Below are 27873 nucleotides of genomic sequence, written 5' to 3'. Positions count from 1 at the left end.
AGGCCCTTGGGTGGCTGTGGGATTCTGGAGACCTGGCTGTGTTTACAATCCTCAGAGACCCTTCAACTCCATTTCAGGGGTCAGAGCCCATCTCTTCAGCAAACCCCTGTGTTATGGGCTGAACTGTGATCCCTGAAATTTTCATGTTGATGTCCTACCCCCCCAGGACCTCAGGGTGTGACTGCATTTGGAGATGAGGCTTTTACAGAGGTGACTAAGGTAAAATGAGGTCATTGGGGTGGGTCCTAATCAATCTGACTGGCATCCTTATAAGAAGAGGAGATGAGGACACAGACACACAGTGGGACCATGTGAGGACACGGGGAGAAGACAGCCGTCTACACGCCAAGGAGAGAGGCCTCAGGAGAAACCAGCCCTGCCAACACCTTGATCTCAGACCTCCAGCCTCCACAATGGTGAGAGAATAAGTGTCTGAGGCTGAAGCCGCCCCATCTGCGTTGTGTTGCTCAGGCAGCCAGGCCTGGACCAACAGGAAGCTGCCTGAGGCTGGAGCCTCTCCTCGCTCCCTCCTCCAGCGCAGCTGCTGAGAGGAAGCTGGGGAGAAAAACGGGGCGGGGGGGGGGGGTTGCAATAATGTCATTTAACGGGATAACAGACATCTGGGTGTCACTCTCTCGTCGAGCAAATATTTGCTCTGTGCTTACTAAAGGTGAACAGCGTGAACACAGCCCCAGCCTTGCAGAGCCCACAGGCTATTAATGGAATTAATAGTCACTTAGAGAAACTAATGAGAACATATGTGATGGTTTGAATTGTCGCTCAGCAAATATCCCCCACTCAGGGAGGGAGGAGTGGCTCCCCGCTGTGAACTTTGGGCCGGGCCTGTGACTTCTCTAGATGTTGGCGACATGATGGAGCAGAGGCCTCTCACCTGCCTACTGGGCACACACCAGACAAGAGCAGCCAGAGTTACCGGTATTCTGCAGCCCGGGCCCCAGGACGCCCCCGGGGCCACTGTGAGCCTGACCACAGCCCAGGCAGACCACCTGGCTGGGCCCACCTGGGGCAGCTGAGCCGCAGCAGCCTGCTGCCCACCCTTGGGAGAGAATGCTTTGGGGAGCTCATTACGCAGCACGGCTGCCCGTTGCTGATGACATACCACACGTAAACGATTTTACTTCAGTCAGGAAGGTGAAGGAGGGAGTAGGGCCATGGCCTACCAAATCTTGAAACTCACTTATGGAACGAGCACACGTCTAGTCCCCGAACTGTAGACTATCAGGGACAAAAGGCAGCAACCTTCCTCTGGATGAGGGTCAGCAAGTCACAGCCTGTGGACCCAACCCAGCCTGCCGTCTGTTTCCGAATGGCCCGGGAGCTAAGAAAGGTTTTTACATTTTTAAATGGTTATAAAAGAAAATCAAATGAAGAGTGATATTTTCCGACACATGACCTTTGTATGAAACTCGAATGTCAGTGTCCATAAGAGAGTTTGATCGGAACACCGCTGCCCGCGCTTGTTGTGTGTTCTCAGCGGCTGCTTTCACGTCACAACAGCAGCGTTAAGTGGCTCAGGCCCACGAAGCCTAGACTATTCATCTATTAATTTTCTGGCCCTTTGTGGGAAGGCATTACTGACCCCTGAAGAGGAGGAAGTCTTAAAGCAAAAACCAAAAAGTGTCACCTCACACAGAGGTCACTGTGACCCTAGAACAAAGTGAAAACAGGCTTAAGGGCATCTTTCACAAGCTCGCTCAGGCAGCAAGTGTCCGAGGTCTGCTGTGTGCCCAGCTCTGTGATGCATGCACGCGCCAGTGAGGAGGCAGGAGAGGAAGCATGCCATCCTGTGCTTATTTGCTGAGAAGCCCCGACTTGAGGGTCCAAACCCTCCCTACTTGTCTGCTGTCTTCTATCCTTCCTTCATGTCCTCCATCACTCACTTGTTCCCTCAATATCTCCCATCGCAGTGACCTGTGCTGGGCCTGAAGATGCAACACTGAGTGAGGCAGTCATCCACTCATACACCTATCCATCCGCCCATCCATCTACACACCCACCCACCCATCTATCCATTCATCCATCCACCCAACCATCTATCCACCCACCTACCCACCCATGCATCCATCTGTCTACTCACCCAACCATCGACCCACCCATCCATTATCCATTCTCTTGCTCCACCAATGACTGTTTCCCAAGTGGCTATTTGCAAGCACCATATAGGCTCAGAGACACAGTGGTGAACAAACAGATAAGTCTGTGCCTTTGTGGCGCTCATGTGTAGCAGGGACAGGAACAACCTAATCCACAAATCATGATGAGAGAGAGAAAACGAGCAGGAGGGTCTAGTGACGCAATGGGAGGAGGCTTTCTGAGGAGGGGATGGTAAGCCAAGACTTATGGTTGAGGAGTAAAAGGACAGTTGAAGGGTCGAGAGGCCCAGGGCTGGACTAAGCTGCCCCTGGGGCATGGGGAGGGCCCAAGCGACCGGGGGGCCCCCGGAGAGGTCCGGGGCTGCGGCCCAGGCAGATCCCTCCAGTGCCTATGCCCAGGCCCCCACAGTGGGACAGAACCAATACTTTTGGGGAATGGAGGATGGAAGGAGTTGCTCCCCAGGAAGACTTTGTGGACCCCCGAGGTGGGTTGAATAGTGTCCCCCAAAATTCATGTCCCCTAGAACCTGTGAGTGTGACTTTATTTGGAAGTAGGGTGTTTGCAGACGGAATCCAGTTAAGGTGAGGCCACACTGCATTAGGGTGGGCCCTGAATTCAGTGACTGGCATCCTTATAAGAGGAGACTCAGGCACACAGAGGACTCACACAGAAGACGGCGTGCAAAGATGAGGGATCTTCCCCAGGGCCTTGGAGGGAGCACGGCCTTGTCGACACCTCGATTTCGACTCTGGCCTCCAGAGCCGTGAGAGAACACGTTTCTAGTCTGTGGTAGTTTGTTAGGATGGCCCGCGACACGAATGCCGCCCAGCCACAACCAGCCTCTCCCTTGTTCCAGCCATAGCACTTTCTTGCTGTCATGTCTCTTGTTGCTTGCCTAGGACACAGCAGCTTGCCTAGGACACAGCAGCTCCCAAGGCTGACATTCTTATCCCCTCATCCCACAGGGCAAGTGGGAGCCCCTGGAGGTCTGAGCCGCGCCCTCATGGGGGGCCCACCACCTGGCCTCGCGCACACAGTAGGTGCTTTGTACTTTACACCTGTTTATTTCATGGATTGTAAAAATGTCTACACGCTCACCTTCCAATTCTCTAAAAAAATCTGTCCCTTGGGGCCATGGCCCCCTCATCGTGTCCCCCATCTTGAACCTGCAGCTCCACCCTTGCAGCTTGGCCCGGGCCTGCCCAGCTGGTGGGGTCTGATGGGGAGAAATCCTGAACAAAGTAACCCACCCGCGTAGGAGCTGAGACTTGGGTAGAATTCAGTTTCCCACTCCAGCAGAAATGATTTATAAGAGGTTTGGAGGCCAAAGAGGTCGCCTGGAAGGCAGTCGCTAGACAAAATAATTTATCAGAAGATTCCAGTGGCCTCTGTGATTGTTAGAGTGCCACGTGGTCAGCCTTTCCCAGCCGGGCTCTTGCAGCCTGGATTTCCTGGCCCCACCCCACCTGGCTGCTACTTGGTCCTGGCTTGGTTAAGGCCGGGTGGATGGCAGACAGCAGTCTGGTCATTGTCACCGGGCCGTCATTTCCTCTGTCGCCAGGAAGCATCTCTCCCAAGCAGACACCTGACGTGCTGGATGGACGTCTGGCTCTGGTCCCGTCTCCCAGGGCCCAGTGTGCTGTGGACCCCCGGCAGGCAAGCAGCCCAGGGTGACAGGGAGAGAAGAACCAGGCACTACGGATGGAGCAAGTCTCCCTCCTTGTGGGCAGTCAGGGAAGCCTGGAGCTTGGGGGGAGTTGTGGCCGCACCTCCACGGGGCAGTGGGGTGACTGCCGGGCTGTCCTCGCCAGGCCTTCAGGCAACGGATGCCCGAGTGGAGCCAGCCCGGCCCGCCCAGGCTGTGTCCAGACACACGGCCAGGCCGGCCTCACACTCCACCGGCTGAGCGTAGTGACCAGCCTGTGCAGCTGAGACGGCCGGAGTGCACAGGGGCCCAGTGTCTGGTCACTGGGAGTGACCGTCTCCGGTTCAGGAGCCTTGGCCTTGCTCTGACGGCTTCCTCGTCCTGTTGCCCCTGCCTGGACCCTGCCCACACCACAGTTGCCCACAATACAAGAATTAGTGCAATTTTTAGAGCCTCCAGGGGTCCAGGCCGCTGCCCGATTCAGGACAAAACAGGGTGGGGAGGTTCTGACCCGGCCGCCCTGCGGAGCTTACCCGCACCCAGGAGGTTCCCTGACAAAAGGGGGCGACACGGGGTGGACCGGGGAACTCCCTGCAGCCCCGGGCCGGGTATGGTTTGTGCTGCTACTGTTGGAGGGCAGCTGGCTTGACCTCATGGCAGAAACAATTTCACATGTCGCCTGCGTCACGCTCAATATTCCAAAGTGGACGCTGATTTGGAACTGCTCCCCCAGATCCTAATACGCCGGGTGAAAGTTTCAATTTGGAAAAGAGGATTTTTTTTCTCCCTCCGCATGAGCTGCTTTCTCAGAGCGTGGAGAGATGGCCCGGCAGCTCTTATCTTTGAACTCCATGTACTTAACGCTTATTAAAATCAATACCGTCCATTAGCCGGCCACGTTTCCATTTTTAATCATCTGCTGATATACGGCCTGTGCTTTTATAGGACTGAACAAATTTCCGCTCTCCGTGCCCCTCGTAGCCCGGGGGCAGGCGGTGCGCGGCCGAGGGATGCAAATGTTTATTTACTGCCTGCTTCCTGATTGAGAACATGCCTGGTCCGCGGGCTTCAGATGGCTTTAACACGGAGACTTACGGCCACTTCCTGTTTTCCAGACACGGCACACCGTTTTCAAGGAGCGTAATGAATGCGAGGTATTGTGGACGCACTCGCCGGCTGGCCGGCCGGCCGATCGGGAGGCAGTGCGGCATCGGCACGGCCTGTTATTGACTTATCCCTTCGTGCGTCTCTGGGGCAGGGGCGGGTTGTCACAGCTGGGGCCACGGCCACCGCTCGCCTGGCAGATTCCTGTCCCACAGGCATTTGTCTGGGAAAGGGAGAAAGGACGGGCCCACCTCAGGGAAGGTTTTCATGCCCGGGGATCTTTCCAGAATAAGGGGCCGGGGCTGTGTTCCCTCTGTCCTGTGCGACCTGCACCCCAAGGCCCAGGGGCATCAGGAATGGGAGGGGTGCAGCCTTTCATCTCCTCTCCACCCGCCTGCCCCTCGCATGCCAGTCTTGGCCTGGTCCTGGTCCCACCTCCTGCTGTGTCAGCTTCTTTAGAGGGAGCTGTTTACAAACATGCTCAGAACCAGCGCCGTGCTAGGTATGGGGCAGTTGGAGACCAACAAATTCCCGTCCAGCCCCTCTCCATCGTGGTATAGACGGGACTCAAGGAGTACGGAGAATGGGATCCAAGGATGGCAGCTGCGGAGGAGTCCTGGCCTCGTGGAGGGGTCTCTGGGCACCCGAAGGCCGCTACCATTCCAGGCTTGTGCGGCCAGCCTGGACGGCTGATGCCTGTTACCGGGGCCCGAGGGGATTCTGGCCAGAGGGACCAAGGGCTCCCTGTGCACCAGCGCCCGCTTACCCGGTTCCTTCCAACTGTAAATCTGGCTCATCTGGAAGATTCCTGGCAGGAATTGGTCTCGACCACAAGTGCACTTGCCTACAGCTGCCCCCAGGGAGGCGGCATACCCTCATCTTGTAGACGCTAGCTGCAGTGGGCCGTGTCCACGGCGGCTGGAGCACTGGCTCAGAAGATGCACTGTGCATCTCAGAGGTCGGAGTCGGGCCTCTGGAGTCGGCCACACCGCCTGCAGCCAGCCCTGGGCCCCGGAGAGCTGAGCTGGTTGGTTCCGCACGCCGGCCTGGTGCACGAGGCTGGCTCTCAGGCAGGGCTGCTGTGCCCTCGGTGTGGTCATGTGCCGCCAGGGGCTCAAGGCAAAGCGCTGGGGGCACTCACAGGCTTAGCCCCAAAATGGCTCCCCGGCCGTGTCCAAAGACTTCCAGGTATTGGGGTGCTCCGGGGGCCTCCTGTGGGGAGGCCACAGGATGGCCAAGTGTTGCTTCTGCAGAGCCAGCTGTCTTTCTGCCATTTTAATTTTCTTTTCACACTAGGTGGTGGTTTGTGGGCAAACAGATTCCTGTTGCTAAAATAAGTTGAAAGTCATTTGTCTGCTCAGACCCCTTATCCTCACAGGGGGAAACTGAGGCCCAAGGCTAATCTGGGGTCACCCAGCAGAGGGAAGGGGAACCTTGACTTCCCCTCTGGGGTCCGTCCCTGAGTCGTGCTCCCCAATCTGTCTGAGGGTGTCGCGGAGGAGGCATCGGGCGTGGGGACCCTCTCCGGGCACACGGGGGTGACAGATAGGCCTGTGGGCACACCGCCGGCCACCCAGCGCATGACACCAGGCCCCGGCAAGCGAGGCTGTGGGTTGGGCCAGCATCTGTGATCGGTGGCTTCATAAAACGCCTTCTAATGAAAGTAACACACGGCGGAGGGAGAGGGCAGCCCTCACGCGGGGCCGCCTTGCGGAGAAATGTGCTTGTTAAAATGTGTAATGAGAGACATAACAAATCCCCAATATTGGGCAAAGCTGTCGTTAAATCCCTTAATGATAGCAGTATTTTCTCTGGTGCGCCACACGAGTCTTTATAAACCCCTTTGGCGTGGCGGGGTGGGGGGGCGGCGGGGGCAAGGCAGAGGTGTGTGAGGGAGGGACAGTGTCTGGAGAGGGCCTTTCCTGGTGCCGGGACCCCAGAGCCTGACACCCTCTCATCCTTGGCCCCTTCTCTGCGGTGGCCGGGCCGGCTCCTCCCGGTCTCGCCTCACCTAGAAGTTGGGTCGATGCTGGGCAGGCCGAGGTGCACCCCGTGGTCCTCAGGCTGCCCTCGGCTGGTTGTACTGTCACTGGCTGAGCGCCAGCTATGTGCTGCACGTTGGGCACATGGCCCGACGTGGCCCTGGGCCCTTCTCCCATGACCTCTTCAGCAGACGTCCTGGGGGTGGGCACAGAGGGGGCCGTTGCAGCTGGCCCAAGAGTGGATGCTGCCCAGAGGATCTCACATCAGGGAGAGGCTCTCCAGGGTTAGGAGTCCAATCAGCGGTCCACGGCTGCTGTGCTGATGATAAAGCACCCGCTGATGGTTCCTCAGCCCCCACCCCAGGGCCCAGCTCTCACAGTCCCGAGGGAGACTGTGACGTCACCTCACAGCTAAGGAACCGAGGGACGGGGCGTGGGAACCCGCTGGTGAGGGCAGTGCGGGGGTCTCTGAAGCCCACCCCTCCACGTCCGGGGGTCCTGTGCTGTTTGGGTATGTGGGGGGCTGAGGGTGGGAGGCGGGAGGGTCCCAGGCCAGGCTGCACCATGAACGTCCAGCATTCCACCACGCAGAGGTGGTTGAACTTGACCTTGGACGACAGCAGCCACCTGCTGTGTGCCTGGGCACGGGCTGCCTGTGGTAGCCCCCTCCTTCTCCATGGGGAGGGCTCTGTTTGGGGTATCTGGCCACCTTCTCTATGAGAGGGAGCCCTCCTGTGTGCGGCCCGGAGCTGAAGGCCTTGGAGCCGGGAGAGAAGCATCTACACCCCAGGCCCTGGGGGTGCACGGCCCCCATCAGCATCTTCTCATCCTTCAGATGCTTGGAGACTGAGGTCACCCACAAGGTCCTGAGGCCAAGGCTTGTTGGCCCAAGAGAATCGACACAAATGTTCACAGGGGGCCTGACAGGAAGGGTGTCTCTCCTGGGGCCGGGACGACAGGGGACCTGCTGGCTGGCGCTGCTGGGGGTGCCAGCCGAGGTTGGAGTCGAGGGTTCTGGGTCTCCCAACCCCACTGAGCACAAATGTGCAGGTGAGCACGGCAGAGTTTTGCTGCCTGTGGTCCCACAGATGCACCACCGGGTGGGACTCCTCCTGGCAGAGCAGCTGGAAGGCCTCCGGGCCAAGGGGCCAGGGCCTCCAAGCTTGGGTGAGTGGAGTCTTGGGCCGGGCTCAGACCCCAGGGGAGGCCGGCTCACCGCCGCATCCACCCCTGAGGGTGGGCATGCCACTCTGCCTCCCTGTGCCTCAGTTTCCCTACCTGGAAAGCAAGCATGCCATCTTTGAGTGGCAGTGAGCAATAAGTGGACTGATCCGATGAGCAGGGCTGGTTCCTGGGTGCTGGGGGGCGTTCTTACTGAAGGGGAGGTCTAGGGGGGACAGGTCTTCACAGCAGCCATTTTCAAATGCCCTCAGCGTCCACATCTACCATTATTGCAGAGGGATTGACCCATGCCATGCCTCAGCACCAAACCCCAAGGGGCCTCCCCAGAGGACAGGGTCAAGCTCCCACTGCTGCAGGGTGGGGCCAAGCTGGTGGCTGAGGGAGGAGGGCGGGGGGTGGGCGGGCAGCGGGGTGACGGGGGAAGGGTCCTCTCACCTCTTCGGGTCCGGCTGACCACGCAGACACAGCCGGCTCTGGCCTGCCCGCCCGGGCAGTTGTTACACAGGCCGATGGAGGACCCAGGTGTGGAGAGTTTAATAGTCTGTGACCTGCCATCCACTCTCGGCTGGGTGTTAATGGCCAAATGTTTTGCAAGTAAATTACCAGAAAGAATTATTCCTGAGAGGCAGAGGTTTGTGGGAAAGTGCTAGAAAACTGGACAAGTGGCCAAGGTTGGTCTCCACTCCACCACCCCTCCCAGGCAGAGGGCCAGGCTAGCAAAGGGCCCAGCCAGCCTGCTTCTGAGGCTCAGGCGGTGGGGTGGGGTAATAAATCCCCCCAACAGAACCACCCCCAGGAGCCACTCCCTCTGAGGAAGGGGCTGGAGGAGCCACAGGAAGGGCCCAGAGCGCTCGGACCCCTCCCTGGGGTGCGGGGCAGAGCTCACCCTCTTGGCTTCCCTCAGAGGCGGTCCAGGCACAGCTGGGGCGTGCGGGGGCCCTGATTGCCCGTCTTGCCCACAACACGTGCTCCGACCGCATCTTAGGAACCGCATAAGGGAGACCATGTCTGTCCCCAAGACTTCTCTGGAGAAGGGCGGAGCCGCCCAGACATGGCCCCAAGGCCTCAGGAAATCCGAGGGACACTGCCTGGACGGAGCAGGCCCTCCTGGGGGCCCCTGGCCACCCTGTCCTTGGAGGTGGTCCACAAAGCTCTGTCTCCGGTCAGAGAGGAGGATGTGGTGGGGCCCCTGTCTTTGGCAGTGATGGTAATGACATGTCACACTTACGTAGCCAGGTGCCCACTCAGGCTCCCAGCCAGGTGCGGGGTTGGACAACGAAAATCCATGACCTGGGGACGGCTGGTGGGCAGGCTGTGTGTGCTGCCACCTGAATGCCATCCAGAGAGCGGTGACCAGCAGGGGCGGAGGGCAGCCGTGGCAGGGAAGCCCCTCCCCAGTCGTCCACCCGCCCCCCATTCGAGGTCCCAGCTGCCCAGAGAGGGCTGAAGCTGGCATTCATATTTCCTGCCCAGGCTCAGTGACGAGCTCGGACGGCTCCGGGCCCTGAGTTTCCACTCAGCTGCTGACCTGCAGCCCCCGCCCCACCTGGGAGCCTGAGACCCTGCGGAGAGGCCGGGACATGTCCCCAGCCAAAACTCAGGGAGGGACGGGCCCAGAGGCCCCGGAGGGAGCACGGGCTGGGCTCTGCAGACGCAGCTTCCCCGGTCCTGGGCGACTTCGGGCTCTCAGCCAGTCCCTCCTTAAATCTTGTTCCCGTCTGTGAAGCGGGGAAGACGCCCCTCGAGCTTTTGCGAGCAGCTCGGTGCTGTACCAGGAGCGTGCTGAGTGTAGGGACAGGTGCACATCCCCGAGGAGCTGCTCGAAGGCCAGGCCCCGGAGCCCACTGCACAGCTCTCCAGGGCCAGGCCCCTCTGGGGAGACTCACGCCCTCCCGGGGCCTGGGCAGCTGGCCTCGCTGCCGTGCTGAGGCGAGACGGTGCTATGGCCCATGGAGCACCAGGGTCACCAGGCGGTGCCTGGCCTCGGGAGTGGGGACCGGGCCCTGTGCGGGCCCCGGGAGCCAGTATGTCCAGAAGAGAGGCCTGGGACCCCCAGGAGAAGGGGCGATGCAGACAGAGCCGCCCCCTCTGAGCACACCCTTTGCCCTCCACGAAGGGCTGGGCCTGCGTCTTTAAGACGCTAATGGGCCCTCTTAAAAAAAATGACAGTTTGCTTGCACACTAACAGGTTCTCGTCTGACATCAGCAGGGAATCAAAGATATTTTATTATTTGGAAACTCCATATAGGGAAGGCAGCCTTGAAAGTCTGTCATTGCTCCAAAACCCACACCTCCCCTGGGAGTTAATTATTTTCTTAAAATGCAACTTGTACTGTTAGTTTAAAACATTCCAACTGTGTTCACACTCTTTAAATCTTCAGTAAACCTTAGAGTTTAAATCGCTTGCAGATAAGGGTAATTCTATTAGGGAGCGAGGGAGCAAGCGCTCGAGGGGTGAAGTCAAACGGAATAAAAAGACCATTGACCACGGGTCCTCGGGGTGCCTCCGTGCTCACCCCTTGAGACGCACTGGCCACGGCTGCAGTCCGCTAGGCCCGGCTGCCCAGTGCCCCGGCCACAGCTGTTCACACTCCCACTCGGAGGGCCAGTCCTGGGCCCTTGGAGCTGGACCGGGGTCAGCTTAGTGATGGCCAAGGTGGGCCCACTTTTGGGGTGACCCAGGACAATTGCTCTGGGGGGAGGAGCCTCTGGGTCTCCTGGCTGGAAGGCTCCTGGGGCCTAGACACCCCATGGGGCCTGTGCCAGGCCAGCTGTCTGGGGTGCACAGCCTTGGGGGTCTGCCGGTTCCCCCTGTCCTCACCTGCCAACACCCTCTGGTCGGATGGTGTCTCTGCGGCCCCAGGGCCACGATGAGAGCATTTGGACCATTGCTCGGGGCCTGGTTCTCCTTCCAAAGGGCCTCCCATGAGCCAGAGAAAATCAGATGACGACAAACCCAGAAGCCAGCCTGCCAAGGGCAGCTGGATAGGCCTGTGCTCTGCTGTGGCGCGTTCTGGGTTTCCGAGGGGTTTTGGGACCCCTGAGCTCTCAGTGCCCACCCTGGCCCCTGCCTCGTGTCAGACCCCACCGCCAGCTCGGGGCCACCCGTCGCTCTCAGGGGCCATCCTGCTTGGCCACGGGCGGGGTCTCCCCGCCCTCAGACACTCCTCTCACCTCTTCTCACGCTGTCCTTCCGGCCTGGCGCATGCCGCCCTGGCTGGATCACACTCACAGCCAGGACAGCTAAGCCGCCAACTCCTCTTGGCATCCTTGCCTCTGCCAGGCCCAGCCCCACGTGGACACAGGGGTCGCCTCTTCCTCCAAAGCCCTGAGTGTCCCATCCCAGCACTGGCCATGCTGGGTCATGGCTACCAGGTCACTGGTCACCTCCCCACTGGACTGAGACCCCGCACCTAGTCCAAGCCACACGGGCCTTGGGCCCCCAGGCCCTGCACAAGCCTGGCCCTGAGTAGGGGGCTCAGTGTGTGCTTGTGGAGGAAGGGCACCAGGAGCTGGAGTGGACAGTGGGCTGAGTGGCGAGGACACGTGTCCTCCACGTGCACTTGAGTCCCCTTGTGCTGGACTGGAATGTCCATGCACAGTCCAGGGGCCACTGCGGCCACCAGTCAGAGCCCTGGCGTCTCCTGTGACAGAGCCCCTCAGGTGGGATCTGAGCACCACCGGCCACCCCAAGGGTGTCCCCAACCTACCCCTGCAAAGTGAACAGAATCCCCTGGGCTCAGGGCCAGGGCAGCCCGACTCTGGGCTCCTCTGGCCGGGCTTGTCAGGGTCTCTGGGCTCCCTGGCCCCCGCGCTGCAGCCCAGCTGACCTGCCCACCCAGGGAAAGAGCAGGGTGGAGGCAGAACCTGCACTGGGACCCCGCCGACCCCACTGCTTGCATCCTCACTAGGGGGCTCTCCTCACACCCAGCGTCTCCCTCGCCCCTTCTTTGCTCCCCATTATCAAAGAGGACAAGGGAGGAAGGACAGCCTAGGAATGGACACAGAGTGACCAAAAAGTTCTAGGGGCGGAGGGGGGCTGGGAGCTTCAGGAGGTGGTGGCCCCCACATTGCACACCTGGCCAAGCTGGCTGAGGGTGCAGCTCGGGTGGGAGGCTGGTACCATGGGACCACGGCTGTGTGTGCACTGAGTGTGTGAGTATGTGTGCCAGCCAGGGAGGAGGAAAGATGAGGCCGTGTCCTGAAGACAAGGGGGTGTCCACCTTCCCGTTGCCTTTCAGGGCTCCGCTTGGCCCCAGGGTCTGGCTGCCCGGCCCTCCTCACCCGCGATGTCCACACGCCATGTCCCAGGAGCCTGGTTTCACAGGCCTGTCGGCTCCCTGGCCGCCTGGCCCAGTACTTTGCAAATGCTTCGCGCCCCATTTCCCGCAGCTTTGCAGCCACTTTGGGGCCGAGAGTGTGTTCCACGGGTGGATGCCGCCTTCTGGGCACCCAGCCGGGGAACCAGGCTGCACCAGCAGAGGTGTCCACCTCTGGGCTCTGTCTACTGGACCCTGAGGCCGGGCTCGGGTGTGCCACTGTGGACACCCCCACCCCTCCTTCCTGGGTACATCTCCTGTCTCAGGGAGGCGGCCTTGGGAGGCCATCGGCCACAGTCCTCGGTACCCTTGGGCCACCTGGCCTCAAGAGCTGGGGGCTGTTCAGACTTGGGGGGAACCTGAGATGCAGGATCCGAGCTCTAAGATCCCCAGATGCTCACTGGGAAAAGGGACTCCAGGCTGGACCTGGCTGCTCGGCAAGCCCTGTGCAGCCCTTCCGAACGCAGGCTCCGGAGGCACCCTCGGTCTGTTCTTGCTCTCACCGAATAGCATTTTGATGAGTTAAGTGTGAGAGAATTAAAAACAACCCGATTGAATTTCCTTTATAAATACACATGGGTTTGGAAATCAAGGGGAAAAGCGGCTTTGGGCTAATAAAATGCCGCGTGCATTTTCCCCACAAGTGTTGAGGAAGGCAGAGCTGACAAGTCCTCAGGGCCCGGACGCCCCAGGCTGCGAGTCCGAGACGAGCTCTGACCCCTCTCCCTGCCCCCACTTCAGGCGCGTGGTGCAGACCTGCTCGCCCACCCCCGCCCCTCCCCCATCACTGGCAACCGCAACAACGCCAACACCTGCCAGCGCTGCTCGCCACCTGGTCATCTCCTCCACGACCGGTGGCCGTGGCAACAGGCGCTGTGATGCCCCCGCTGCATAAGAGGGTAAACAGAGGCAGGGGGAGTTGACCAGGCTGGCTGAGCGGGTTGGCAGCACAGCCACCCTAACCACTGGGCCACATGGCCTCTGTCATTGGGTGTGCAGAGGGGGCCTCCCCGCCTGCAGGAGGGAAGGAAGGAGGGAGGGGGCAGCTGGGCACACGGCGGGCAGCAGGGGGCGGGGTCCGTGGCAGTGGAACTTTTGAGGTCATTGGAAAGGCAAACAGAATCATTAACAGCTTCCCAAAATAACCCAGCGAGAGTGAGAGTCCCAGGGGGCTCCTCTGAGCTGTGGAGCTTGGACAAGGGGGGGGTCCTCTAATGCAGCGTGGTAGGTGGGGTGCGGGGCAGGCCTTGGCGGGGGCCAGGCTTCAGCCAGTGTCCTGGGCCCCGGGGAGCTTCAATGAGGCCTCAGTGTGCCTGGCCTTCATCTGCAAAACGGGCCACAGAAGGCGAGAGAGGGAGAACAGGTCCCTTCACTCACTCCACGCCCCGACCAGGAGGGTTTGGGCAATGCTAACGCTTCCGCTGCTCACGGCCACAGACAGGCACCGTCCGGGGTCCTTGACAACAGCTTGGTCCGGGCAGAGCCGACACACGGGAAACCGCAGGATTCAAAGCGAGCAGTTTGATAAGTCTTGACGCACGCATGTCTGCGCAACCATCCCCATGATGAGCGTCGGGAACACGTCCATCGCCCCCACAGCCTCCCGCGCCCCCTCCTTACCTGTGCCCCTTTGTCACCTCGCCTTCACACAGCTCCCGGCTCCCGCTGATCTCTTCCTGTCGCCACACGTTCATGAGCATCTCCTGGAGTTTCACAGACAGGGAATCACACAGGACAGACTGTCCTCTCACCAGAGTAATAGTTTTCAGACTCATCCTGTTGTCGGCTGGTCAACAGCTCAGGCCCTTTGATATTTCTCGTGCAAGAGGGCTGCTGCCGCGCTCTCATCTTTTCCGTGTCTAACAATCTTCGCTCCATGTTTGTGGTTGAGAGCTGTCCCCGGGTGGAGTCTACGTGCCCAGTGTTCTGTTTTCGTCCAGGGCATTAGCGATGCCATTTCTGATGAGGGACCTGCTGTCCTCCTGATTTCTGTGTTTCCCTGAGCAACGTGTCTTTCTTCTCTGGCTGCTTTTAACACGTCCCTATGTCACTGGTCTGAGCAACCGGACGGTGAACATATTCTCCTTACCCGTGTTCAACTATGGAGCTTTACAACCACCCTTTCAGATAAACACAGTCACGTGTTGTTTAAAGATGGGGACACGTCCTGAGACACGCATCCTTAGGCAACGTCGTCGTGCGAACATCAGTGCGAACTTACACAGACCCAGACGGGAGAGCCTCCCACCCACCTGGGCGCCACAGTACGGAAATTGTGGGACCACCGTCATACATGTGGTCTGTCGTTGACCAAAATGTCTTTGTGCAGTACATGACTGTGGATAAACAGAGGCACGGGGATGCAAGGTCCCTTTTCCAGTGTCACTTGGCCGGCCGGTGGGCGGCACCGACAGAACCTGGGCTGTGTCCATCTGATTCCAATGCCTGAGCTGCTGGGCCCTCCTGGCAGCTGTGCCAGCCCCGCCTGTGTGTGCAGGTCGGCGGGACCCAAGGGCTGGAGGGGAGGACCTGCTCGGAGCCCCCAGGTTCATCCCACTTGGGGCAGCAAGGCCCCTGGACCGGTGTTGCCGTGGCCCCGTCTGCAGACTAGACGCCTGCTGGAGTCCCTGCATCTGTGCCGCAAACACTGTGCACAGGCCTTTGAGATTTTACCATGATGTTTTCTTCCCCTGGACTCTTTTCCTCTCTGCCGTCTGGTCAGACTGAGTTAAGCAAGAACTGCTGGCACAGCCGCCATGATGGCTAAACGTGAAGAACCAGATCGAGCCTGGCGTCCAGCGCCAGCCCGCATGGCCACTGCAGCCTGCCCTCCTCAGCCCTCTCCCGGCCTCCCGAGGGCCAACGGGCTGGAGGGACGAGCCGACAGCTGTCCAGGGAGAGCAGAGCCCCAGGCCCTCTCCCAGCCGGGCAGGCTGGGGAGCCAGGCGCGCCCAGCTCTGCCCTCTCGCCTGCACTCCTGGGCTGAGCGCTCACTGCTCATACACCCGTGGGGCGCGCAGGTGGATAGCAGTGAGCAGAGCCTGCGGAGAGAGGCTGCAGAGTTCAGACACTGCTGAGATGTAGGTGACATCATGAACTCTCTCCCCAGGTGCTTTGGGCAGGTCAGACGCTGTCTGGGGAACACATGGGGTCTTGGCCCAGAGGAGAGGTCCAGGGGTTCTGGGAGAAGATTCCTGCAGAAAGCAGGCAGTGTGGCCAAGCGGGTCCCCTGGCAGTGTTTCTACCCAGACCACTGGCCGGGGATGGGAGCAAGAGTGAGGACAGGCATGGGGGTGGCTCTCAGCCCCACCGAGGGGCAGCCCCAAGGCCCACTGGAGCCCTGGCCTTGTCGCGCCCTTTCTCACTGACGCATCGCTCACGTCGGCAAGCAAGCTCCGGGGTCCGCCAGTCTGCCTCCCTGGCAGCTTCCCCTGGCAGCTCCATGCCAGTGCCGAGAAGGCTTTTTTTGGGCTGAACTGACTTGATTTTCCCTCCCCATTGGGCCTGTTCCAGGGGCCGGCAGTATGTGAGGCTGCCAGTGAAGAGGCATCTTTGTTTGGTTAATTTTGCCCATTGGAAAACTCCGGTATTAATATTTATGAGAAATGACCTAATATCCACGCCGCCTGCCGTGTGTTTGCTTAACATAGTTAGTGTGATTTGGGGGCTGTGTTTGCTTTTTAACTGCCTCGGCGAGGGGACCTGACCTGTCTCCTCCCCCCGACGGAGGCGGGGCAGAGTTCTCTCTGCAGCCCCCGAAGTCCACTTTTTTAACGGCTTCAGAAATGTGTCCCAGGAATCCCGCCCGCCCAGCCCTCTGGGGGCGCCTGTGGGCTCTGCCGACATGAGCCATCGCGGTCTAGCCTGGGCCGGCAGGGCAGAGGGAAGGAGGATTTCTCCAGGAAAAGAGAAGAAAACACCTGAACAGCTTCTGAAAATAGCTGCTTGGGTAGTTATGAGACAGCTATTGAAATAAGTGCTTTCTCCCGTCTCTCCTGAACATAAAGGTAATTGTTTTTGCCCTGAAATAGATGGCCGGTTCTACTGTAAATTGATTTCCTTCTTTAGCATCCTTTTGTGCACCGTGTTAGCTAATGCGGAGCAGCAGGCCGGCCCCTCTGCGTGGGGGGGACGCAAGTGCCCCGGCCTAGGCCTGTCAACCTGACGCCGGGAAGATGTGTTCTGGGAAGACAGCCTGGCCTGTGTGGCTCCAATCCCAGCTCTGCTGCTTAAATGCTGTGTGACTTTCGACAGGTTGCTTCACTTCTCTGAGCCCTAGGTCCCCTTGAGGTAAAGTGGGAGTAAGAACACGAACAATTTCTGGCCCAAAGAACTGTCATAGGGCTGGAAACTGTACCTAGCCCACACTTGGCGCTTCTTCAAGGTGGTCAGACTGGCTTCCAGGGTGGGCATGGGGACCTGGGTCCAGTCTCTAGTGATATGGCTCAGAAACCCCTGAGGGGCTCCCGGGGCTCTGTGGCAGGCCCTCGAGCCTCCGTGGGGGTCCAAAGATGACACGGCACAGCAGAGGTCGACTCCTGGGCTCAGCTGGCCGGGCTCCTCGAGACGCCGAGGTGATGAAGGCACGGGCTCCGGGCAGCCAGGGGCCCTCGCCAGACCCAGGTGTCCCCACGCAGTGTCCCAGCACTTCCGAGACGACAAAGGACGCTTTTGCCAAGTGTCATCCAGACATGTGGGGTCTCCCCAGAAAATGTCCAGGGACGTTCCAGCTGGGAGACCCACAACTTGAGTGCTCGCCTAATAAGAGGAAGAGGGGTCATCGGGAGAGGCCCCTCCCATGTCACGAGGCGCCCCTTCCCAGGCAGAAGATAAGCACACGCCTCGCCCACAGGATGGGGAGGAGGGCATCCCAGCACAGTCTTCCTACGGGGTCCAGCGGCCAAGGATGGGGTACTCCTGTGATCCCTGACCCACCCAAGACCGGGGCTTTGACTCCTGCCCCAGGTGACCAGGCAGGACCACTGGCCGCTCATTTCCTGGGTCCAGGCATGCAGTTTGAGCGCTCCTGTGGTTCCCACCATCCTTTAGGGTAGACAGAGTTTCCCCGTCCAGCAGCCTCAGCACTGAGGTTTCGAGGAGCTCTGTCTACGGAGCCCAGGACGCCCCGGCCTCTCAAATGTACCTGCTCATGATACGGCCTCAGACAGGAAACAACAGACACAAAACTGCTGCTCACCAGTCTGTGGTGTTGGTCAAGCATCCTGGACCTTGTCCACCTCCCGGCCCAGCCGTCCAGCTGCGGCTCCCACGGATGCCCTGGACAGCCCCCCAAGCCTTCTCCACCATCTGTCTTCTGTGCGGAGACGAGGCAGCAACTGCAGCCCACCCAGGGAGCTGAGTGGGGCAGGCAGCAAGGGCTGGAAAGGAGAGGAGGGGCTGGGGGCACCCTGGTAGGGGACCCTCGTATGTGCCCTGATGCCGACCTGGTGTTCTCCTCTGAAACTTGATCCCTTCCACACTCTTCCCACCCGGGTCTGCCCCATGGAGTGAAGATGCGGCTCCCAGCCCTAATCGCCGGTGAGAGACACAACCAGCTGCCTGTTAGGACGGGCCTGTTGGCCTCCTGGGAGAGGACACCAGCACGCGTGGTCAATCAGCCAACACTTCCCAACATGCTTCTCGAATTACACGCCGCAGGGATGATGTCACGGCTGCCGCCAGCCCTAGCCAGAGAAGAAAGAGGCTCCTCTGTTCCACCCCAAGGGCCAGGACAGGCCAGCCTCTAGGTGCATCAGAGTTTCTCTCCCTTGGCTTTAGGAATGAGAGGACGATTGCTGGAATCCTTGTTCTTTTTCAGATTATGGAGGGAATATGTGCTCACTGTAGAGAATCTGGAAAATCTAAAAGAGCCAAAGGGAGAAACAGAAAATAGTCAGAACCTCACTCGTTATACAGCCTTATAGTATTTTCCATCATGTAGCTCTATTTACCGACCTACTTACTGCTCATTGACCCATGCATGCTTGCGTGTATCCATCCATCTTTTCATACATCCATTTATCCATCCATCCATCCATTTATCCATCGACCATCCACCATCCGCCATACAGGCGTACATTGGCTCATCCATCTACTCTTCCATCTATTCATACGTCCCTTCTTCTAGCCATCCACCCATCGAACCACCCATCTTTTCAAACATCCTTTGTTCTTGACCAGACCCCTCAATCTACCCAGACATGTTTCCTAAATTCAACGTTTAAGCATAAAAAAGGCAGATCATAAAACAATGAGCTCCTAACAGGAGGTGTGAGGTGGGAGTGCGAATGGTGTGGCACCTGCAGTTTGTATGTGTGAGTATGACTAAGAGTGTATGTGTGAATGTGCGTGTGTGTGTAAGTGTGTGTGTGCCGCTGCAGTGAGGGAGGCAGCCTGGCTGGCACAGTTGGCAGCACCAGACGTGAACTCTGCCTGGGCCTCCCTGAGAACTCCCTTAGCCGGACCACTGGCCCAGACTTCCATTCGTCAGGTCTCACGGGGAGCTGATGGCCCCCTGCTCTGGCCACCTTGCTCAGGCTTAGGGAGCATCTGGAGTCAAGATGGATGAGTGAGTCTTTGCTCGTCACAGAGCTGGGTGTGCGTGCCAGAGCCCACTCCCACACATGGTCCACGTTAGACGCCCCCCAACCCGTGTCCGTGGAGAGCCTGGCCCTGGTGGTCAGTCCCTGACCGCCCCCCCCCCCCCCAACCAGCCCACCTTCACTTCTAATTGGGCCGCAAAGCCATTTAATGGTGTCTGTGTGTCGGCAGGGCTGCTCGCGGCAGAACAATGCACTATTCATGTCCGAACAGAACACTAGTGATCGGGCTAATATCTTTAAGCTAAAAAGCAACGCTTAATTGGAACAGATGCTGCAAATTCCAGTGCAAAAGGCCAGCTCCTATGTGATCTAAACCAGGTATGTGCCAGGGGTTCGATTTTAATAGCGGCTTTTATTTTTTTATTGGCATATACAAAACTCTCTAATACTCTGCACAACAGACCGGCGACAGGACCCTTAGAAACTTCCATGCGCAAGGGGCCCACAGAGCTTTGTCGTCGTTGTTTGGGTTACAGTAAAGAGGCCCCACCATTTGGCCAGCTGTGCCCTGGTGGACGCTGGGCTCGCCTCTTCCCTGGGCCGAGATTTTGGGGCCTTTCCAGACCGCAGCAGCCGCCAGGGTGTTCGATCTCAGCAGTGAACGTCCTTCCCCGGTGCATCTGCTGGATCCGCTCGAGGCCGCGGGTCCCTGAAGACGAGGCCGCCCTCGTCAGGCAGCCTCCCACCTTCCCAACTCCCGCTGAGCGCTTTCCCACTGATGCGCCACTGCCCTGCAAACAAACTCTGACACTTTTCTCTAAAACTGTAGCTACCCGACAGCATGCTCCTGTTCTCAATGTCCTAGCTGAGTCGTCCGAGCTGGAAACAAACTTCCTGAGGTCGGGGTCTGCCTACATTTACACACAGCTTCCAGCACACTGCCCAGCACAGTGGGCTCTATTTTTCACGCCTTCCGCTTTTTCAGAGAAAGGTGCAAATCCCAAAGCTCCTGATTCTTCTTGGGACTTGGGGAAAAAACTGTCTCCTTGCTGTCCTAGGGGGCCCTCGTTCTGCTCAGGGTGGACCTCAGAGTATGCCTAAGAGTGGGCTGAACCAGAGGGTCCAGAGCTGCCTGGCCCATTCCAGCGCATGCTTTCATTCAGACAACGGAAGTTGTCGCCGCCTGACCTGCTTATCGAGGTCTGGCAACTGCCTCAGGTTCCAACACTGTTCCCATCGTAAAAGCTCAAATGAGTGTGGCCTCCTGGACGGTGAGGGCTCCTGTTGGCTGGAACTCCTGAGACCCCAAGGGAGCTGTTGGCAGGATTTATCTGAACAAATGCCTCAGGAGGGAGCCTTGGCTTCAGGTAAAGCCCAAGGCTTCAGAGCCTGCCATCCACCCACCCTTCCATCCACCATCCACCCACCCACCCACCATCCATCCATCCATCCATCCACCCACCCACCCGTCTATCCACCCACCCATCTATCCACTATCCATCCACCTACCCACCATCCATCCATCCATCCACCCACCCATCCACCTACCCATCTATCCACCATCCATCCATCCACCCACCCATCCACCTACCCATCTATCCACCATCCATCCACCCACCTAATCATCCATCCATCCATCCACTATCCATCTATCCATCCATCCATCCACCATCCATCCTTCCATCCATCCATCCACCATCCCCATCTATCTATCCATCCACCATCCATCCATCCAGTCACCTATCCATCCATCCATCCATTCATCCATCTATCTACCCACCTAACCATTCATCCATCCATCCACCCAACCATCCACTTATTCATCTATCCATCCACACACCATCCATCCATCCGTCCATCCATCCACCATCCATGCACCCATCCATCCATCTATCCATCCATCTGTCCGTCCGATAAGTACTTACTTGGCCCCTACTAAGTGCCTGGCTGGTGCATGGATTCCCTCCCTCCTAGCATGCATGTGGCACACTCTCTCCTGGGTGGCTGGATGGGATATGGGGTGGGCTACGGCGACTGCACCAGTGGCTGGTGGCCCACTGGAGGCCAGAGGACCAGGAAGTCAGTGAATAAATTTTGCATGTGCACAGAGGCAAGATAAAGAACGGGTCCTCTGTCTGGGATGGGGGCCTGGCACCTGGAGCCCCTTCCTAAAGGAAACACTCACTCTGCCCAACACAAATCCCCCAAGAAATCCTTTCTCAGGCTCAGGGCTCTGGAAAACCTCCAGATAATTAGTGGGCGGAGAGGAGGGGGCCTAACGCCTGGAGAAGTGAGAGTCAGGGGCCATTAACTGGGGGTGGCCAGGCTGCACAGCCTTCCTCCCCTGCCCTCTCCAGCACCCCAGGCCAGGGAAGCATGGGCCAAGTGGTGGTGGCCCTCCTGTGACCCTGCGTGAGGTCCCTGGTGCTGGAACCCCAGGCCCAGCATTCCAGGAGCCTCAGGGACCTGCCTCCAGAACTTCCTTTGTCCCCGCACCTGCCCGGGGGCAAAACTGGGATGGTCAGTGTCAGCCACAACACACGTGGCAGGTGGCCCCACCCTCAGTTCAGCTGAATGAGATCTCAACGCTGTAGAATGTCATCTCTCCGGTGGGATGGTGGGCGGCAAGAGTCAGCGGCCCGGGAGAGCCTTCCCGTGCCGGCACGTGTCCTACACGCTTCGTGGAATGGCATCCTCCAGGTGGGACAGTGAGAGGGGTTCAGGAATTCACTGGAGGCCAGGGTGCTGGGGCCTTGTGGGGTCAGACTCAGGTCTGTTTCTCTCCAGACCCGAGACGTCCCCTTAGGAGGATACAGCCGCAACACACATCCTCATGGGGGAAACCCAAGCGAACTGTGTCCCCAGAGGCCAGCTGCGGCTGCCACCCTAGGTGTGAGAGCAGATAATGAGGCTGGAGGGAGGGCACCCGCCCCGCGTCAGGCTGAGGAGGGTGGACGGTGGGGGAGGGCCTGCCACCGGGACCAGAGTCGTGGAGCTTGCATACGTCCTGAGTCCTGCTTGCAGGCTTCTTTGCAGGGGTTTTCAGACCCTTGGAATCTTTCAAGTGTAGAGAACAGATATCGGGCAAATGCCCTGCTCACAGAGTATCACATTGGACAGCCCTTGATCCATCCTGTTTCCACCTGGAATCTCTCAGCTTAGGAACTCATCGTTCCTGGGCCTGGCTTGTGTATCTCCTTGGCCTTGCACGTTTGGTCCTGCTCTGCACCTCGTTTGAACATCGTGTGAGTGGGTTTACACTGTTCCCCACGTGATGTGTTGAGATGCAGCCCGTTTGCTGCGTGAAGCTGTGGTTTAGCGGGAGTGAGAATGTCGCCCACGGCGTTTACCTGCTCTCCTGGCAGGGACGTTTAGGGTCCTTCCAAGGCTTTGCTACTGCAACAACGCTAAAACGGACCTTCTCGCAGATGACTCCTTGTGCTAACACGAGTGAGCTCTTGAGGAGAACTTGCCTTGGAGTGGGATTGCTGGGCGGAGGGCGTATCTTCACCCATGAAACTTAACAAATGACTTGGGGGGGTGGTGCTGTACCAATGCAGGCGCCCCCAGCGGAGTAAGAGAGGTCACCGACACTCGGGACGCGCACACCTCTAATTTTTGCCCATCGATGTCTGTGGACGGCCGGTCACTCTTGCCTGAATTAGAGTTTCCCTCAGGACTCTGAGCACCTCTGCCCAGGAGTTCAGGCATTCAAGTTACTGACTCTGTGCAATGCCCCTCACAGCCTTTACTCATTTCTCCATTGAAATGTTTTTGTCTTTTATTTTTCCTTATTGTGCTTTATTTGTTTTGATGAACACTTTATTCAAAGACAACGGACATACAGAAAAAATGCAAAAGTCGTAAGTGTGCAATCAGGGGAATTTTCACAAAATGGGCACACCCATGTATTCAGCACCCAGATCAAGAAACAGAACATTCCGGAATCCCAGAGGCCCCCTTGGGTCCTTCCAGTCGCTACCCCACCTTCCCCACCAAAGGCAGGGACTTCGCTGACTTGTAACCCTGTCCACTCACTTTGCTGTTTCTGAACTTTACAGGGAGGAAGCATGCAGCGTGTGCTCCCACGGGGCTGGTTCTTCTGTGGGATGTTGGTGTTGAGGTGCATGGTGTGGTGGCGGGAATAATCGCTGGGGCGTTCTTGTTCCTCCACAGTGTCACCTTGTTCAAGCGTCTGATTCGGTTATCCGCCCTATTGTTGAGGGACTCAAGTTGTTTCCAGGATTATTTTGATCGAAGGTCTTATGAGCAGTCTCGTAAACGCCTGCAGGCAGGCCCTGCGCCCTCTCTGCTGGGTGTCAGCGTGCGGTGGGATTCCTGCGTCAGGACAGGTGGTCTGGTTTGGTCAGTACTCCAGGCAGTCTCCCCACCGCTCGCCCTGATGGAGACCCTCGGGCAGCGCCCTATGACTCGCCGTTCCAGGCTACACTGGGGCTGTCAGTCTTTCAAATCTGGCCGAGCTGCAGGGGTGCGGTGGCAGCTCCTCCCGCCCTCCATCTGCGTTTTCCTGGTGCCCAAGGAGACCGGGCGCTGCTTCGCGTTTATTGCTCCCCTTTCGTAAAAGGCCTGCTCAAGACCCGCCCATCTTTCTGTAAGGCTGTCTGTTGCTTTCTCTTGGATTCTGCACGTTCTTCCGGACGGGGGCCTTTTGTCACTTCTCTTGCTGCAGATGTCTTGCCCCACACTCCAGCTGGCTTTTTACTCTCCTAATAGTGTTTGGTAATGGATGGCATTCCTTAATTTTACATAGTTTGGTTTATTAATCTTTTCCTTCTGAGTGCCTTGCTTAAAATCTTGGCTGCCCAAGGTCATGAATGTATTCCGTGATACCCTCTAGTAGCTTCACTGTTTTTCCTTTCACATTTAAGGCTCCATTCAACCTGGAATATGTATTTTTGCATGGTGTGAGCTAAGAGCCAAGTTTCCTTTTTTTGTATGACTATCCAATTGACCCAGGGCGACTGATTAAAAACACCATCCCTCCCTCCTCTTTTGCACGGCCACGTTTGTCGGTGGCAAGTGTCCATATAAGCGTGCATCTGTTTCTGGACTCTGTTCTGCTCCAAGAGTCTGTAAGGATGAGGGGGAAATCGGGATGGAGCTAGCCAGCTGTATCTAGAGACGGGAAGTGCATTAGTCTTCTAGGCTGCGTAATAACCACCACACACTTAGTGGCCTGGAACACCACTCATGTATCATCGCGGAGTTTCTGTGGGTCAGGAGTCTGGGTCCAGCCTGACTCTCTGCTTGGAGTCTCACAAGACAATAGTCAAGGTGTCGGCAGAAATCAGTTCCTCGTGGCCGTGGAACTAAGGTCCTCATTTTCTTGCTGGCTGCCTGCCAGGGTCTGTCCTCAGCTCCCAGAAGCTGCTCTTGAGTCCTCGACATGTGGCCCCCTCCATTCTCCAGACCAGCATCAAAAACTCTGCCTTATGTCTAATCTCTGTCACGCTTCAAACCTCTTCTGCCAGAACAGTCCTGCTCCCTTTAAGGGCTCATCTGCTTATGTGAGGCCCACCAAGGGAATCTCCGCATCAACTGTTTCGGCACTTTAATCGCATCTGCACATGAAATTCCTGTTCCCACCACTGCGGGCTGGACGTGTTGGGGTGGATGACAGGTGTTGGTGGAACTGGGGAGCCATTTCCAGATCTAGAGGAGAGGAACACATGACACTGGGAGACCTCGGGTCTGAGACGATGCTATAACTGACGGGAATGTCTTTGCTCTCATAGCAATAGAATTGCTGGATGTGAGCTCAGCACGTGACTGCCTGGAATAAGCCCCACACGCCCGCCTCCCTCGCAGCTAGTTGTGGCCGTACTGACAATTCGACTATTGGAGTGGAAGTGACGTGTACAGTTTCAGGATTGTGCACTTAAAAATCTTTCTTGTCTTTCTTGGAACTCCTGTCCTGTGCAGACGTGTGGTCGAGGTCTTGAATCTTCTTGGATCAGACAGCCGAGAGTCGTGCCCTAGAGGTGAGGAGGACAAAATAGAAGTAGCCCGACTCCTGCAATAACCCCCTAAAGGGAGCAGCCGTGCCGGCCGTGGACGGGCTCCCTCCAACACGTTGGGGAGGGAGAGTTGAGTCTTACGTGTTTGAACTACTGTATGTTTGACTTGTTGACATTTTTTCAATGTCAAATGCTTTCAAACCTAAGCCGAACTAATACTTATGGCAAAAGACTCGAACTAGACTTTCCAACATTAATCCATTCTGCGTTCCTCCGATAAATCCAGTTCGGTCGTGAAGTTTTATTTTTTCTTTGTCTTCATGGTTCACATTGCTGGACTCAATTTTTGGCTGTATTATTTACGATTTTTAAAAAATCCGTGTTCGTAAGTGAATTTAGCCTATAATTTTCCCGTTTCGTATTGTCCTTTTCTGATCTTGACTATCAAAGTGATTTTACCTTCATTAAATGAATTGGGAGGGGCATTTCTTCATTCATATTTCTGAAAAAGTTTGTTTAAAATTGGAACTTTATATTCAATGAAAATTTTGGAGACTATCCTCTGAAATACTCTGGTTCTCATGGTGTATTTTGTGAGTGTACTTTGAATTATCTTTAAAGGTAAAAGATTTTTCCAGATATTTATATTTCGTTTTTAGCTAGTTTTTTATAAAAAAACTAGATTACGGAATTTTTCTGGATTTCACCAGTTTTCATGCTATTGTATTTTTTCTGTCCAGGACCCAACCCAGGACCCCACGTGGTCTCGCTGTTGCGCCTTCTCGGTCTCCTTCGGTCCATGGCAGCTCATCTCTTCCCTCGTCATTCATGGACCTGGACACTTTCGAAGAGTACAGGTTTGGCATTTTGAAGAATGTCCATAAACTTGGGTTTGCTTTGTCTTCTCATGATCACATTGAGGTTGTGGATTCGGGAGGAAGAATGCCGCAGAGACGACGTGCCCTTCTCAGTGCATCGTACCGGGGAGCATGTGACGTTACTACGTCTTTCCACAGGGGATGCTAACCTTGGTCTTTCAGTTAAGGTGGTCTCTGTCGGGTTTTACACCATAAAGTTACTGTTTTCCATTTGTAATTAATAAATATTTGAGAGGAAATACTTCAAGGCTGTACAAATATCTGGTTTATCCTTAAACTTTTACCCACTAATTTTAGCTTCCATCAGTAGAGCTCGCCTACAGCAATTATTTCTATGATTTTCTAATGATGATTTTTAAATTTCCTTCCATTCATTTTACGTTTATTAATTGAAATGTTTCTGTAAGGAAGAGTTGCCCATTCACCCACATTTGTTTATTTATTGAATCATTTGCTTATGAACTCGTGGGTATTTTTCCCTCTGAGTTTTAATCTAATACTATTATTTATTATATTACTCAAATTGTTACAACTCTGGCCACTGAGAGCTCTTTCTGATTGGTTCCTGTGTTCTTTAGACACACCCCCCTACTCCAATTTGTTCACTTTTATGAAGATTGCTTTGACTATTGGGGGTCCTTTGCATCTCCATATGAATTTTAGGATCAGATTGTCAATTTCTGTTTTTAAAAGTGCCAAGTGGGAATTTGATAGGGATTTCACTGAATCTCTAGATCGATTAGGGGAATGTTGCCATTTTCAAAATATTAAATCTTCTGATCCTTGAACATGGGTGCCTTTCCATTCATTTACATCTTTAGTTTCTTTCAACAGCGTTTTATAATTTTCAGTGTACAAGTCATGAACATCTTTTGTTAAATTTATTCCTAAGGATTTCATTGTTCTTGAAGCTATTATGTGTGGAAAGGTTTTCTTAATTCCATTTTCAGAGAGCTCATTGCTATTGTATATAAACATGATTACTTTTGTATATTGATCTTATATCCTGCAACTTGCTGAACTTGCTTATTAGTTCTAAATTTTTTTTTATTCCTTAGGATTTTCTATGTACAAGATTATATCATCTGTGAATAGATATACGAATGCCTTTTATTTCTTTTTCTTGCCTAGGTACCCTGCCAATTCCCCCAGAACAATGTTGAGTCGAAGTAATGAGGGCTGACATCCTCGTCTTGCTCCCAATGTTAAGGGGAAAGCTTTCAGTGTTTCACCGTTAAGTATGAGATTAGCTGTGGATTTTTCATACGTGTCTTTTATCAGATTGAGGAAATTCCCTTCTATTCCCAGTGTGTTGAGTGTTTTTACCATAAAAGGGTGTCAGATTTTGTCAAATGCTTTTCCTGCATTTATTAAGATGATCATGTTATGTTTGTCTTATTCTGTTAATTTGGTGTATTAGATTAATTGATTTTCATATGTTGAACTAGCCTGACTTTCTTGGCATAAATTCCACTTGGTCATGGCGTATAAACTTTTCCATGTGTCACTCAATTCAAATTGCTAGTATTTGTGGATGGTTTTGCATCAATGTTCATAAAGGAGTCAAGTTTTTTGTTTTGTTTTGTTTTGTTTTATTCTAGTGTCATTTTCTTTTCTTGGGATGTCTTTGTGTGGCTTTGGTGTGAGGACATTATTGCCTTGTAGATTGGGTTAGGAAATACGCCCCCTTCTATTTTTCTGAGAGTTTCTGAAGGATTGCTGTTAATTCTTTTTAAACGTTTGGTGGAAACTGGAGAACCAGGAGAATTGATGGTGTAGCTCTTGTCTGAAAGCTATCAGGCTCAGGGCCCAAGAGCACCTGATGTTTCAGTTCAACCCTGAAAGGAGGGAAAAATCGAGGTCCCATCATGCAGGCAGTGAGGCAGGAGGGGTTCCCTCTTACTCATGGGAGGGGCACACTTTTGTTCTGCTCAGGCTTTCAACTGATTGGACGAGGCCCACCCACATTGGGAAGAGGAATCTGCTTTACTCAGTCTGCTATTCAAATTTGAATCTCGTTCAGAAACACCCTCATGGACGCACCCGGAATAACGTGTGACCAAGCGTCTGGGCACCCCATGGCCCAAAATTAACCATCACCCCGTCCTTCTGCTCGCTTTAGGTTAAT

General features: G+C 56.0%; 1 long non-coding RNA gene across 1 annotated transcript; it reads left to right on the top strand.

Moving 5' to 3' along the window:
• The first annotated feature begins 4695 nt into the window (after positions 1–4695).
• On the top strand, positions 4696–27534 carry LOC139081057 (uncharacterized). Its single transcript, XR_011536010.1, has 3 exons — positions 4696–4914; positions 24833–24891; positions 25608–27534. It is a non-coding gene; the product is annotated as an uncharacterized lncRNA (long non-coding RNA).
• Positions 27535–27873: the final 339 nt, after the last annotated feature.

Source organism: Equus przewalskii, chromosome 2 (genome assembly GCF_037783145.1).
Source record: "Equus przewalskii isolate Varuska chromosome 2, EquPr2, whole genome shotgun sequence".
Classification (NCBI taxonomy): Eukaryota; Metazoa; Chordata; class Mammalia; order Perissodactyla; family Equidae; genus Equus; species Equus przewalskii.
Note: the sequence above shows the minus strand (reverse complement) of the source record. Positions and strands in the feature narration are given on the sequence as shown.